Source organism: Canis lupus, chromosome 33, assembly GCF_048164855.1.
Source record: "Canis lupus baileyi chromosome 33, mCanLup2.hap1, whole genome shotgun sequence".
Taxonomy (NCBI): Eukaryota; Metazoa; Chordata; class Mammalia; order Carnivora; family Canidae; genus Canis; species Canis lupus.
Window position 1 is genome coordinate 2,284,460 of NC_132870.1, and position 14,134 is coordinate 2,298,593.

At 33.2% G+C, this 14,134-nt stretch overlaps 1 protein-coding gene across 7 annotated transcripts in view; it reads right to left on the reverse strand.

The window, feature by feature from the left end:
• CNOT6L (CCR4-NOT transcription complex subunit 6 like) overlaps positions 1-14,134 on the reverse strand; it is a 114,178-nt gene that overhangs the window by 50,177 nt on the left and 49,867 nt on the right. The window lies entirely within an intron of this gene.

Here is a 14,134-nt window from a genome sequence, read left to right on the forward strand (position 1 = left end):
TTCCTAGTTAGAATATTTATATTACATATGGAGAAAGGAAGACATTTCAACTAAAAAGGAAACCTTGTACAAATACGACTTAGCTAAATATGAGAGGAAAATAAGAATTTTTCATAATGGTGATCAGGGATATCTGAGTAGTAACAGTATAAATGTATCAAACATAAAAAAACAAACAAGCTATTATTAATAATCTATATATTCCCTTAAGAAATATAAGAGGGGCACCTGGTGGGTCCAGCAGTTAAGCGTCTACCTTTGGCCCAGGTCATGATCCCAGGTTCCTGGGATCAAGCCCTGTGTGGGGTTCCCTGTTCAATGGAAAGCCTGCTTCTCCCTCTCCCTCTGCCCCTCCACGCTACTCCATGTTCTCTCTCTCTCTCAAATAAATAAAATCTTACTAAAATATTTGGGTATTTTATTACATATAACTCAAAGTACTAAGGGAAAAAACTATGATCAATGAGTTAAGCAGTACATCAGACACAGCTAAAAATAAAATTAGTGAACAGAAAAAAAATACATTCAAAGAAACTACCGAGAATGTATCACTAAGAGAAAGATATAAAGTAGAAGACAGCAAAAGATATGTGAGTTAGATAAGGTATCTTAACATATATCAAGTTGGAACTCTAGAAATAGAGAATAGAAGTTGGGTCTCTGGCTCAATATGGACTCAGAAGTTGTCACTCCTGCCCCGACAACTGAAGTTATAAGGCAAACTGCTGCCCTGAACACAACAGGCAGATAGTAAAATCACAGTCTAGCGGCAGCAAAATACTGGACACAGAAGCCCAGAAATGGAACTAGTATCAGTTGGCACACTTTAAGATAAATTGCTGGAGGCTTACAGAAAATTAGCTTGAGAGTTAAAAAAAAAAAAAAAAGAAAAAAAGCAAAGGGACCCAGTCTTAGGAACCTCCAACACTTCCCTGAGTTTTATCTCTAAGAGCCCCCTGGGCTTTTTAATATACAGTCTGCAGAAAAATTCCCCTTGTTGCTTTTAGTGGGGGAAGGAGACAGGGTGGGCAATGCTCTTCTTAAGTCCTACATGCAAAGAAAACTGTTTTACCAGAGTATAATCAGGACAGGTTTTACCATTTAAGCTCAAGTTACTCCACACTCCAGGTCCATCTAGCCTGATTTAGGGCAGAAAGAGTATGAAGCAGGATATCTAACTCAAAGGCCCATTAAAAGACTGAGACCTAATCATAAAACTATAGGACTCTTCCTCTCTTCCTACATCTTACACATCAGTATTACTCCTGTATAATTACAGATGATTATTGTAAATAGAATTATAAGCCTCAGAGTCTCTAGGAAAACCCATAGGCAACAGAGGAAATAAAAACAAGAAAACCGGAGGAAATTTTAGATTCTGACACACAACAGCAAACAGTTAACACAGACTAAGTCCTAGCCAGAAAGAATTCAGAGAGAAGTGAAAGACGCATTATTTTAAAAGAAAAAGGCTGCAAACTTTCAAAAGATAGTCCTTTAAAAATGAATAAACTGAGTCAAGAAGCACAATGTATACAAAGAAGTATATCAATGGATTTCATTTTACTTTGTACTGCAAACTAGAGAATGCCAATTACAAGTAGAATACTTTAAAATCTATTAGGGAAAATAATGAATTACTTAAAAACAGAAACTAAACAAAAAACATGGTAATAGCAATAAAAATAGCAAAATTGTAGACAAAAGTCCTATCTTATCAGAAAATATATTAAATATAAGTGGATTAAACTCAGATATTAGCAGTGAAGAAATTAGAATTCTAAAATGCAGACATTAACAGAATGAATAAAACATAATTCATTATATGCTGTCCACAAAAGATTCACTATAGATTCAAAGACACAAATAGATTGAAAATAAAGAACAGAAAGAGGTATGCCATGCAAACAAAAAAGAATGGAGTGACTGTACTAAGAGTGGCTATACTAAGAAAGGGAAAATCTCAATGTTCTTTATCAATGAAAGAAATTCAATTAGTAGTTAAAAACCTTTCAACAAAGATTAATTCCAGGCCTAAATGGTTTTACTGGAAAATTCCACCAATCATTTAAGAAAGTAATAATACAAATGTTCTGCAAACTCTTCCAGAAAAAAGAAGTGTTACACTTTCCAATTCATTTTATGAGGTCACCTGTATTCTGAAATCAAAGACATTGTAAGAAAAACATTACAGAATATGTCTTATGACCATTAATGTATAAACCCTCAACAAAATACTATATACACTAGTATATATATTCAGTATATATTTAGATGTTTCTCAATATATTAGAGAACATATAATGACCAAATTTTTTGAAATGGGAATAGAGGCTGACTCAACATCTGAAAAATGATATAAATGGAGTAAAGAAAAGTTACACAATCATCTCTATAGTCACACACAAAGTATTTGACCAAATTGGACTTAAATCAATAACAAAACCTTCAAACAAATGTGAAATAGAAGGAAGTTTATTTAATCTGAATAGCATTACCAACAAACTTGTCATTGATATAATTAATGGTGAGAGACTGTTTTTCTCTAAAATTGAGAACAAGGATGTGCACTGTCATCACAAGTATTTAATACTGTCCTAGCCAATGTGATAAGGCAATAAATTAAAAGCATATGCAAAAAAATAAAAAATAAAAAAATAAAAGCATACGCATTATAAATGAAGAAATGAAAGTCTCTTTGCACAGATTAAAAGTTTACCAATGATGCAAGAGACGAGCATTTGTAATATTTATAAATATAAATATTTTATATTTAAAAATTAACTGCATTTTAATTCTACAGTATCAAATAACTGAAAATTTAAAAGGCAGTATCATTTACAACAGCAATCAAAAATATCAAGTAAGTATAAATACAGCAAAGCATTTGTAAGATCTGCATGCTAAAAACTATAAAGTATTAAAGAAATAAAGAATGCCTTCATAAATGAAGAGACATATTGTATACATAGATTGGAAAACACAATCTTAAGTCTCGAGATTAAGATAATGAATCTCCTCCTCAAACTCATCCATATGTTCATCAGTATTCCAAAAAATATTTCAGCACAATATTTTGCAGAAATAATAAGCTGATTCTAAAATTTATATGGAAATGTATGCCACCTAAAAGTATAAAAGCAAATGTGAAAAAAATCAAAATTTGGAGATCTCCTGCTGCATAACCTCAAGGCTTATCATAAAGCTACAGTAAATCAAGTATTTTGGTATTGGCATAGATCAGTGGGACACAATAAAGTATCTAGCAGTAGATCCACATATATTTGGGTTCACTGAATTTTGACAGAGTTGCAAAAGAAGTCCACATAGAAAGTATAACCTTTTCAACAAATAGAGCTTAATTACTGGATGTGCATAGGCAAAAGAACAAACCTTGCTCCATATAGAGAAATTAACTCAAAACAAATCATATATCTAAATGTAAAACCTAACTATAACATTTCTACAATAAAATTTTCATGTACTTGGATGAGGCAAACATTTCTTAGAAATGACACCAAAGACATAAAAATCCATAGAAGAAAATAAATGATAAATTGGACTTCATCAAAATGGAAAACTGGCCCTATATGAAAACAGAAATGCAAGCCACAGACTAGTAGAAAATATTTGCAAAAACACTTAAACAGGATTTGAATCCAGAATATATAACAAATCTCAGTAATTAGAAAAAAGCAACTCAATTATAAAACTAGGCAAACAATGTGAAGACACTTCATCAAGGAAGACATACAAGAAATACGCAAACACATGAAAAGATACATTGTATCATTATTCATTACAGAAAGAAACTCATTATGAGCTATTCCTGCATCCTATTACAATGGCAAAAATTGAAAAGATTAATACCAAGTGCTGACAAGAATGCACAGTAACTAAAACTCTTATTTGTAGTAGGAATGTAAAATGATACAACCCACTTACAGAAAACAGTTTGATGGTTTCTTAGAGAATTCAACATATACCTACCATACGACCTGGTAATCCCACTTCCAGGTATTTACCCAAGGAAAATAAAATTTTGTTTCATGCAGAAATTTGTATTCAAATGTTTACATTGTGCCTTATTACTAATCACCCATAACTGAAAACCAAGTTCTTCAATTTGTGAACAGATAAAAATGTGCTGTATATCCACACAATAGAATACTACTCAGCAATAGAAATGAACTACTGAAATATCCAAAATGATTGAATCTCAAATGTATTATGCTAAATGAAAGAACCTACACTCAAAAAGCTACATTCTGTATGTTTCCCTATAGGATGTAAAGTAGGTGAAAGTAGATGTTGATTTCAACACAAATGAATTCTGAGGGGGTAAGAGAACACTTCTATTTCTCAATTGTGGTGATGGTTATGAAAGCTAAATGTCTATCAACATTCACCAATTTTGAGTGTCTACACTCACCAAAGAGTTGAATTTCACTATATATAAATTATAACTTGTTAAAAATAGTTGCTAACAATTTAATTTTTTCAAAAATATATTAAAGGTATAATTTCAAGAGTAACCACTAAGAGTCTAGAAATAGAACATACTAACTCCAAAGCAAAAGAAAGTATATAAAACAAAGGGGAAAAAAAATTCTTAGGCAAAAAAAAAAAAAAAAAAAAAGACACAGAAAGTTGTATCAAAAGGAAGGATAGCATAATACAAAAATACCCATAATTACAATATAGGTGAAGCAATTGATCTGAACCCACATTAAAAACAAAATAAAGTCAGAATGTATTAAAAACAAAGTCCAGGGGTAGCCGAGTGGCTCAGTCAGTTAAGTGTCTGACCCTTTAATTTCAGCTCACTTCATGATCTCAGGGTCCTCAGACTGAGTCCCACATTGGGCTCCCCCCAACCTCAGCAGGGAGTCTGCTTGTCTTCCTCTCCTTCTACGCCTCTCCCTATTTGCACATGCATGCCTTCTCTTGGCTCAAATAAATAAATAAATCTTAAAAAAAACAACAACAAAAAACAAAGTCCTAAGCATAAGTACACAGAAAGGTTGAAAGTAAACAGATGAGAAAAGATATATTAGACAAACATTAACCAAAAGAAAACTTGCACAGCTGCAATATTAGACAACACAGACCATAAGATGAAAATACTCAACAAGGAAGGAAGAAGCTCACTACCTATTATCAGGTTCTATTCACCAAAAGGTATATAGCATGATATACAATATAGCAAATATACAGCAAAAGGTGTAGGTGGTATACCTAATAAAATAATCTCAAAGGATATAAAGCAAAAGCTGAGTGAACTACATGGGGAAATGAGCAAATCTACAATTTTAGTGGAAATTTTACATTAATTACCTTAATTACAGGCTAGAGTCAAAAATTTATAAAAATATTAAAAAATCTGAGCAATAAATCTGATCTAATGGACAAATAATACAGACCTATGCCCAACAATCAGAGAAAAATATTCTTTCAGATGCAATAAAACATTTACAAAAATTTATCACATACTAGGTCATAAATTAAGAACCAAAAAATGTCACAGGATAGATTCATACAGGTTACCCTACCTGCCTATAAATGTTAACTTTAATGCTAACAATTAAAAAAGATTTAAAATCATGTATGCTTAGAAACATTAAATAATTAATGGGTCAAAGAAGATATGATAACCTATATTAAAAGTACTTAGACCAAAACAAAAATGAAAATACTTCACGTTGAAATTGTGGGATATAGCAACAACAAAAATATCCAAATAGGCACACTTTATAGCCTTACTTAGATGCTTATACAAAATAAGAAAATCTAGGTATATATGAAACCACGTATCCAACTTAAAAGGAGAAAAAAGGAAAATATAGAATAAGCCCAAACAAAACAGAACAAAGAAAAACAAAAACGAACCCGTTTTTGAAAAATAAAAAGCAACACTGATTCACTGAAAATAATACAACTGACAAATCCATGGGGAGGCTAAATTAGGAAAAAAGAGAAGGCACAAATAAACAATTCTAGAAATGAAGAAGGGGATGATATAGCTATAAATAGAACAGAGTCTAAAAATATATCAAGAAAATATTATGAACACTTTCATGCAAATAAATTTGAAAAATTAAAAAGCCAAAACATTCCAATGGTACATATATGATCCAACAAAACTGACTCATTAACAACTAGAAATCCTCAATTGTCTTATAACTAAAAATATATTGGGGTGGCACTTAAATATCTTCCATAAAGAAACAACTGTCAATGATAGTTTTATAGAATTATAAAATAAATTATATAAATATAATTTATATATAGTGAAATTCACATCTTTGGTGAGTGCAGACACTCAAAATTGGTGAATGTTGATAGACATTTAGTTTTCATAACCATCACCACAATTGGTATATAAAATATACCAAAATTTCAAGAACACATTAGTTCAATCTTATACAAACCCTTTAAGAGAACCAAATAAGAATCTTACTTAGGTCTGTCTTGTTCATGAGCATATGTGTAAAATTCCTAAAAAATTTTTTTTTCTTGGGAAAGGCAGTCCACCAGGGACCCAGTGCTTCCCTCTTCATTCTTGGTGAGGGTGACAGATTCTGAGGTCTATCAGTCTGATACTGAGTAGTTCTATAGCTAGTTATATAGGCAGCTAAATAGGTTAAGGCAACCATAGCAATATTTCCATGTAACTCTTTGCCTCCTGGGCAATCAATACTGCTGCTTACTAAAGAATTTGCTGCTTGCTTGAAAAGTGCTAGAACATTAGACATGAACTACTCAAATGCAATGTAAACTCACTGTGTTCATAGCATGTTTAGACCCATCTTGTTGCTTGAAGGGATAATGTTCTTTGTCTTGTCTCAGGAGTCTCATTGCCTCCTGCCACTATCCATGAAACAATCATTAACTTATGAGTAGGGTAAAATCTCAGCGCCTCCACAGTCCTTGAGAAATATTATCAAAATAAATCCAGCATACAAAAGCACAAGGTTGGCTTTATCTCAGTGATGCAAGATGCAAGTATAGTTTGAATTGGAAAAAATGGGGCACTTAGCTGACTTAGAACATTCGACTCCTGATCTTGGGCTCATGAGTTCAAGCCCCATGCTGGGTGTAGAGATTACCTAAATAAACTTTAAAAAATGAATAAATAAGTAGGGAAAATATATAGGTATAATTTACTAACTCAGCCTATGAAATGAGAAAGTTCTCCCACAACTGATGAAACATTTAATAAAAGTCAGCACTTAAATAACAATTAGCAAAGCAGAAATAGAACTTTTAGAAACTAAAAGTGTATTTTATGAAAAACATAAAGCAAATATGGAAAAATATTAGAAGCATTTCTTTTAAAATTGAGAATAGAGGCATGCTCATCCAGTATTAATACTTCTACTCAACATTGTACTTAACATCCTGCTCAGTACATTAAGAAAACATGTAAGTTGAAATAATTAAACCCAAAAGAATTTGCAGACAAATTTTCTGAAAGATAAGAATTTAGCCAAGAAAGCTTACTACAGATCAATTTTTCCCTCTTACTTGTATTTCTATACCCCAACAGCAAATAGGCAGGAAAAGTAACTTTAAAAATAATTGTAACAGGGGCAGCCTGGGTGGCTCAGCGGTCTAGCTCTGCCTTCAGCCCAGGGCCTGATCCTGGAGACCCAGGACTGAGTCCCATGTCAGGCTCCCAGCATGGAGCCTGCTTCTCCCTCTACCTGTGTCTCTGCCTGCCTCTCTATCTATCTCTCATTGAAAAAAAAAAAAAAAATTGTAACAAGAAAAAGAAGAAAAGGTACCTAAGAAACAAAACCAATAAAAGATGTGCCTGGGAAAAAGATGTGCAGAAAGTTATAAAATTTTATTTGAAATCATTAATATATAAATAAATGGGGGAAACACCAAAATTCATAGAAAGATTCAATATATTAAGGTTAATTCTTCCTAAATTGATCTACACATTCAATGCAATTCCAAAGTCCCAAGAGTATTTTTTGTGAAACATAACAAGCTGTTTCTTATTTATGAGGAATCCAAGACAAACTGCCAAGACACTATGAAAGAAAAATGTAAGGGGAATTCCCAGACTAGATATCAAGTCTTAATATAAAGCCATAATAATGATAATGGTAATGCAGTAATTGGTGCAAGGTCAGACAAATTAACTTCTGGATATATAAAATGGAGATCCTAAAACAGACCTTTACAAGCTGATAGGGAAGCGACTTTGCTGATTATCAGTGGGAAAAGGGAAAACTATTCAATAATGATAGTGAAACAGATGGTTATTCACAGAAAAAAAAAAAAAAAGACTATATCACCCCCTCAAGCCATATTAAAAAATTAGTTCCAAAATGGTACTGGAAGAATTGGATAGGTAAATGCAAAAGAATGAAACTGGACCACTTTCCCACACCATACACCAAAATAAACTCGAAAAGGTTTAATAACCTCAATGTAAGACCCGAAGCCGTAAAACTCCCAAAGGAAAACAGGCAGTCAAGTCTGGGACATTGGTCTTAATATCTTTGTGAATCTCTCTCCTTAGGCAAGGTAAACAAAAAGAAAAAGTAGTAACTGGGACAACATCAAACTTTTTTTAGCACAGTGAAGGAAACCATCAACAAAACAAGAAAGCAATCTAATGAATGGTAGAAGGTATGTGCAAATACTGTTTGGTTAATATCTGAAATATACAAAGAATTCTTATACATCAACACCAAAGAAACTGATTAAAAACGGGTAGAGTTTTCCAAAGAAGACATACAGAGAGCCAACAGACACATAAAAAGGTGCTCAAAATCACTAATCATCAAAGAGATGCAAATCTCTCTCTCTCTCTCTCTCTCTCTCACACACACACACACACACACACACAGAGGAATATGACTAAGCTATAAAAAATGAGATCTTGCCTTTTGTGACAACATGGATGGGTGTAGGGAGTATCATGCTAAGTGAAATAAGTTAGAGAAAGACAAATACCATATGATTTCATTTATATGCAGAACCTAAAAAAATGAATAAAAAAGCAGAATCAGACCTATAAATACAGAGAACAAAGTTATGGCTGCCAGATAACTGCCAACAGACAAAAGGGGTGAAGGGGAGTGGGAGATACAGGCTCCCAGTTATGGAATGAATTAAGTTAGACTAAAAAGCACATCATAAAAAGTCAATGGTGTTATAACAGTGTTACACGGTGACAGATAGTAGCTACACCTATGTTAAGCACAACATAACTTATAGAATTGTTGAATATCTAAGTTGTATACCTGAAGCCAATGTAACGTGTGTCAAATATACCAAAAGAAATAATAAATTGACCTTTAAAAAGATATATGCACCCCCTATATTTACTGCAGCATTATTTACAACAGCCAAGATATGAAAACAACCTAAGTGACCAATGATAGATGAAAGGATAAAGATGTGGCATATATATATATATATACATATATATATAATGAAATAATACTCATAAAAAAAGAATAAAATCTTGTCATTTATGAAAACACAGGCCTAGAGGGAAATATGCTAAGTGAACTAAATCAGACAGAGAAAAACAAATACCTTAGGATTTCATTTGCATGTAGGAACTAAAAAACAAAACAGGGACACCTGACTGGTTCAGTCCATAGAGTATGCAACTATTCATCTCAGGGTTGTAAATTCAAGCCCCATGTTGAACTCAGAGTTTACTTTAAAAACAAACACACAGGGCAGCCCTGGTGGCTCAGCGGTTTAGCGCCACCTTCAGTTCAGGGCCTGATCCTGGAGACCTGGAATCAAATCCCACATCGGGCTCCCTGCATGGAGCCTGCTTCTCCCTCTGCCTGTGTCTCTGCCTCTCTCTCTCTCTCTGTGTCTCTCATGAATAAATAAATAAAATCTTTAAAAAAGGGAAAAAAAAAAAAAACAGGGCTGCATGCATGGCTCAGTTAAGCAGCCAACTCTTGGTTTCAACTCAGGTCATGATCTCAGGATCGTGAGGCTGACCCCCTATCATAGGGCTCCACACTCAGCAGGGAGGGAATCTGCCTCTCTCTCTGGCTCCCTCTCCCACCCGCCACATTGGTGCTCTTAAATAAATAAATCAAAACACACGTGCACAGACCCCAAACAAAAACCCAAACAGTCTCTTCCAGAGAACCACCAGGAGGTTGCCAGGAGGTAGGAGGATGGGGAGGAAATGGGTAAAATCAGTGAAGAAGATAGAGTAGTACAAACTTCCAATCATATAATGAATAAATCACAGGGATGATAAGTGCAGCAGAGGATGTAGTCAATAATATTTCAATAATATTATATGGTAACAGATGGTATCTAACCTTAATGTGGTGAGCATTTTGTAACGTATACACATCTGTCAAACCACTATGTTGTACCTGAATCTAATATGTCAACTATACTTCAATTAAAAATTTTTTGTAATTTCAAATTAATGAGAGAACTTATTATGAAGAGCAGAAGTTTACAAAACTTTTAGGAAATAATACAGAAAAAGAGTTTTCGACCTGGGATAGCATAGGATTTCTTTCACAAGACAAACATGCATTAATCATAAAAAATTTTTAAATTCAACTACAGTAGAAAAAAAAAATAAAAAAAAAATAAATTCAACTACAGTAAAAATATCAAATCTACTCATTACAAGATACCTAAGAAAACAAAAGAAAAGCCACAGAATGGAAGAAGACATATACAATACAAAATAGACAAAAGAACTCCTACAAATCATTAATAAATACGTCAAGTGAAAATGCTCAGACATATCAATAGCAACTTCAAACAAAAACCATGGCCAATAAATACATGGAAAGGTGCTCAGTCTTACTATCAATTAGGAAAACACAAATTAAGAGAACTAGAAACTATTTCACACTCAGTAACAGACAAAACTTTTAATTTTTTTTAAGATTTTATTTATTTATTCATAGAAATGCAGAGAGAGAGAGAGAGAGGCAGAGACACAGGCAGAGGGAGAAGCAGGCTCCATGCAGTGAGCCTGACGTGGGACTCAATCCCAGGACTCCAGGATCATGCCCTGGGCTGCAGGCGGCGCTAAACCGCTGCGCCACCAGGGCTGCCCCAGACAAAACTTTTAAAAGTTGACAATACTACATGTTGGGAAGAAGACAAAAATGGAAACTGTATTACTTTTGGGAGTGTATTTTAGTACAACTACCTTGTAAAACATTATGGCATTACGTAATAAAGCTAAGAAATACAAGTAGATCTCTACAACCCAACTATTCCACTCCTGGGAACTCTATCAGGAGATGTATACAAGAATGTTCATGGCTACATTGCTTATAGTAGCCATAAAAAGGGCAAATCATCTAAATATCTACTGTGGAATGAATAATTATAGCATATTCATATATCAGAGATAACACAGCAATTAAATTACAATTACATGCATGAGCATGGCTGAATTATAAAACCATAAGGTTGAAAAAAGCCAAGTCATAGAAAAATACAGTCAGTAGGATTTCATTTATTTATATAAAGGTTAAATCACCAGTAATAGTTACATATATAACCACAGCATCTAGCACATAGTAGGTATTCATCAATACCTGTTGTTTGAAAAGAAAAGTAAAGGAATAACTAACACAAAATTCAGGACAGTATAACCTCTGGGAAAAGGGATGAAGATGTAATCATGAAAAGGCCCACAGGAAAATGTAAGGTATAGGGGATCTATGCCAACAAGGTGTGACTGCCTATGTCCAATAATCTCACCAACAGTTTTTATCACATTTTTGGAATTCTTCTAAATGGTAAAAGTTGAGAATAGTTCCAATTTGCAGTTGCTATTATGCATGTGTTGATGAACCCCCTATGATTTAAAGCCTTGTGGATATTCTCTTATATTAACTATTAATATATACTAGATTGTTCTCTAATTTCTAGAAACCCATTATAAATACAAAAATAAGTACTTTACCTCCTGTATAAATGACAGATTTTCAAAGTGCATTTCTTAAAAAGGTACTGAGAATATATATAATGGGTGTCCAGTTATTCATCATATTTTCTTTAAAATTTAGGCTATTCTTTTTAACTTCATGAATACAAAAACATGTTATTCCTTTATGTTATATTTTACGAATAAATAATTTCACAAGTAAAAGAAGCTTCTACTGCCATGGTCCATTTTATTTTAAGGGAGATATGTAATTCCTGGAATAAGGCTAGAAATCTTCATAATTATTGAAGTTCTAAATAGTTTACAACCTAGGACATCAATGTTTAGTGCATGAGTACAGCTCTTTGGCCCATATGTCAGAGAAAGTACTACCTTAACACCGTAAGACATGAATTCTAAATTATTTAAAATAACTATAGAAGACCTGCTTTTACTTACTTCTTCTATAAACTTAATACACTCTGGATTTTTCTTTTCAGTGATTTAAGAGAACATTTCCAACTTACTTGACTGGCCGTGTCTGTAGTTTTCTAACTTGCCCTCTTATTCCAACTCCTCAAATACTGTGCATACCCTTCACACATACTCCACAAATGTCAAAATAGAATTTCTAGAAATTAGCTTGTTGGGCCAGGATGATCAAACTTATTAATATTTCCCTATCTGTGCTTCAGAGAAAGACAAGGATATAGGGAAAAAGTGCTCCTTTCTTCAATTTCAAGACAAATGGCATCTCAGAGGTTGTGCATTCTCATTGTTTCTTTTAAATACATCACGGTGACATTTTAAATGCTCCATTCCAATTAGTCCCTTCCCTTTTCTAGACACAAAGTACTACTATGTGACTGCTAAAATGGATTAGGAAATTATTTTAATGTTTACCTTCCTAAGAATATAGAGCTACTATTCATTAGAGACATTTTATTTGTTCGGTTGCTTCATAAAACCAATCCTGTTTTTACTCTCTCAAACTTTTGAAAAATGACAGGAAGAGCTCCGAGTTTCTTTCATTTTTGAAAGGTCCTTGGCTTTTCTATATTGGATCACTTGAATAGAAATGAATACTGCCAGAAAAGTTCTCAAGAAAGAGAAAGAGACTGCATATAGGTATTTATCGGGGAGCAAACTAGTTTAATGAAAAGAAATTTATTCACAGGCATGAACAGAGCTGATGCCTAATCTAAAGTACTAGAGTAGACATCTAAGAAGAGATTTTAACAAATGTGAATCAGTAAACAAAAAGACACTAGGATCGAAGACCAGCCAAAAACAGTAGTTTGGAGACTAAGACTTTATTTTTTTAAGACTAAGATTTTAACTAGTAAAATAGAATGAAAGACAAAGGAGATAATGGATATTCAGAGTGATTCATTCAGTTGATGCTTAGTATAAATTTTATTGGAGTATGTCTCTACGTGAGATAACAGTGTTATGAAACAGTAAGATATATAATATTTGCTTTTTTAGGAACATAGGGTACAAAGGGTAAATCCACAGAGTTCAACAGTAAATTATTCATTTGCCACTGATATGCTCTCCATTGATATTAACAGGAGGAGAATAGCTGTTCTTATTGGTGTTAAAACAAACAGTATGTTACTCTTAGAGACAAAAAAATTATTAAAATCAGTATGAAAGCATGATTTCATACTTCATGAATCTAGGATTATTAAAAATGACAATCATTCCATAATATTATTTAATAAAAAAGAACAGACTTGTTCCCACTCCAACTCTAGCTGGATGCTTATTTGAACTACTTTTATAAGAATAAAATTTAGTATATAGAGATTAAGGTAAAATGTCCCAACAGTTGCCTTGGGTTCATCTTTAAGAAAATATTTTAGGGACGCCTGGGTGGCTCAGCAGTTGAGCATCTGCCTTTGGCTCAGGTTGTGATCCCAGGATCCAGGATTGAATCCTGCATCGGGCTGCCTATGGGGAACCGGCTTCTCCCTCTGCCTATGTCTCTGCCTCTCTATGTGTCTCTCATGAATAAATGCCTCTCATGAATAAATCTTTAAAAAAAAGAAAATATTTTAGATGAAAGTATCCCCTGGTCTACTTTATATATGATAAAAAAATATCAATAAAGTTCTACAGAGAAACTAAAAACACAAGACAGACCATTCATATACTTATGTAAATTTACAAAGTATTAACTGTACAAAGAATTCCAATACCACTTTGGTCATTTCAACCAATAAGGTC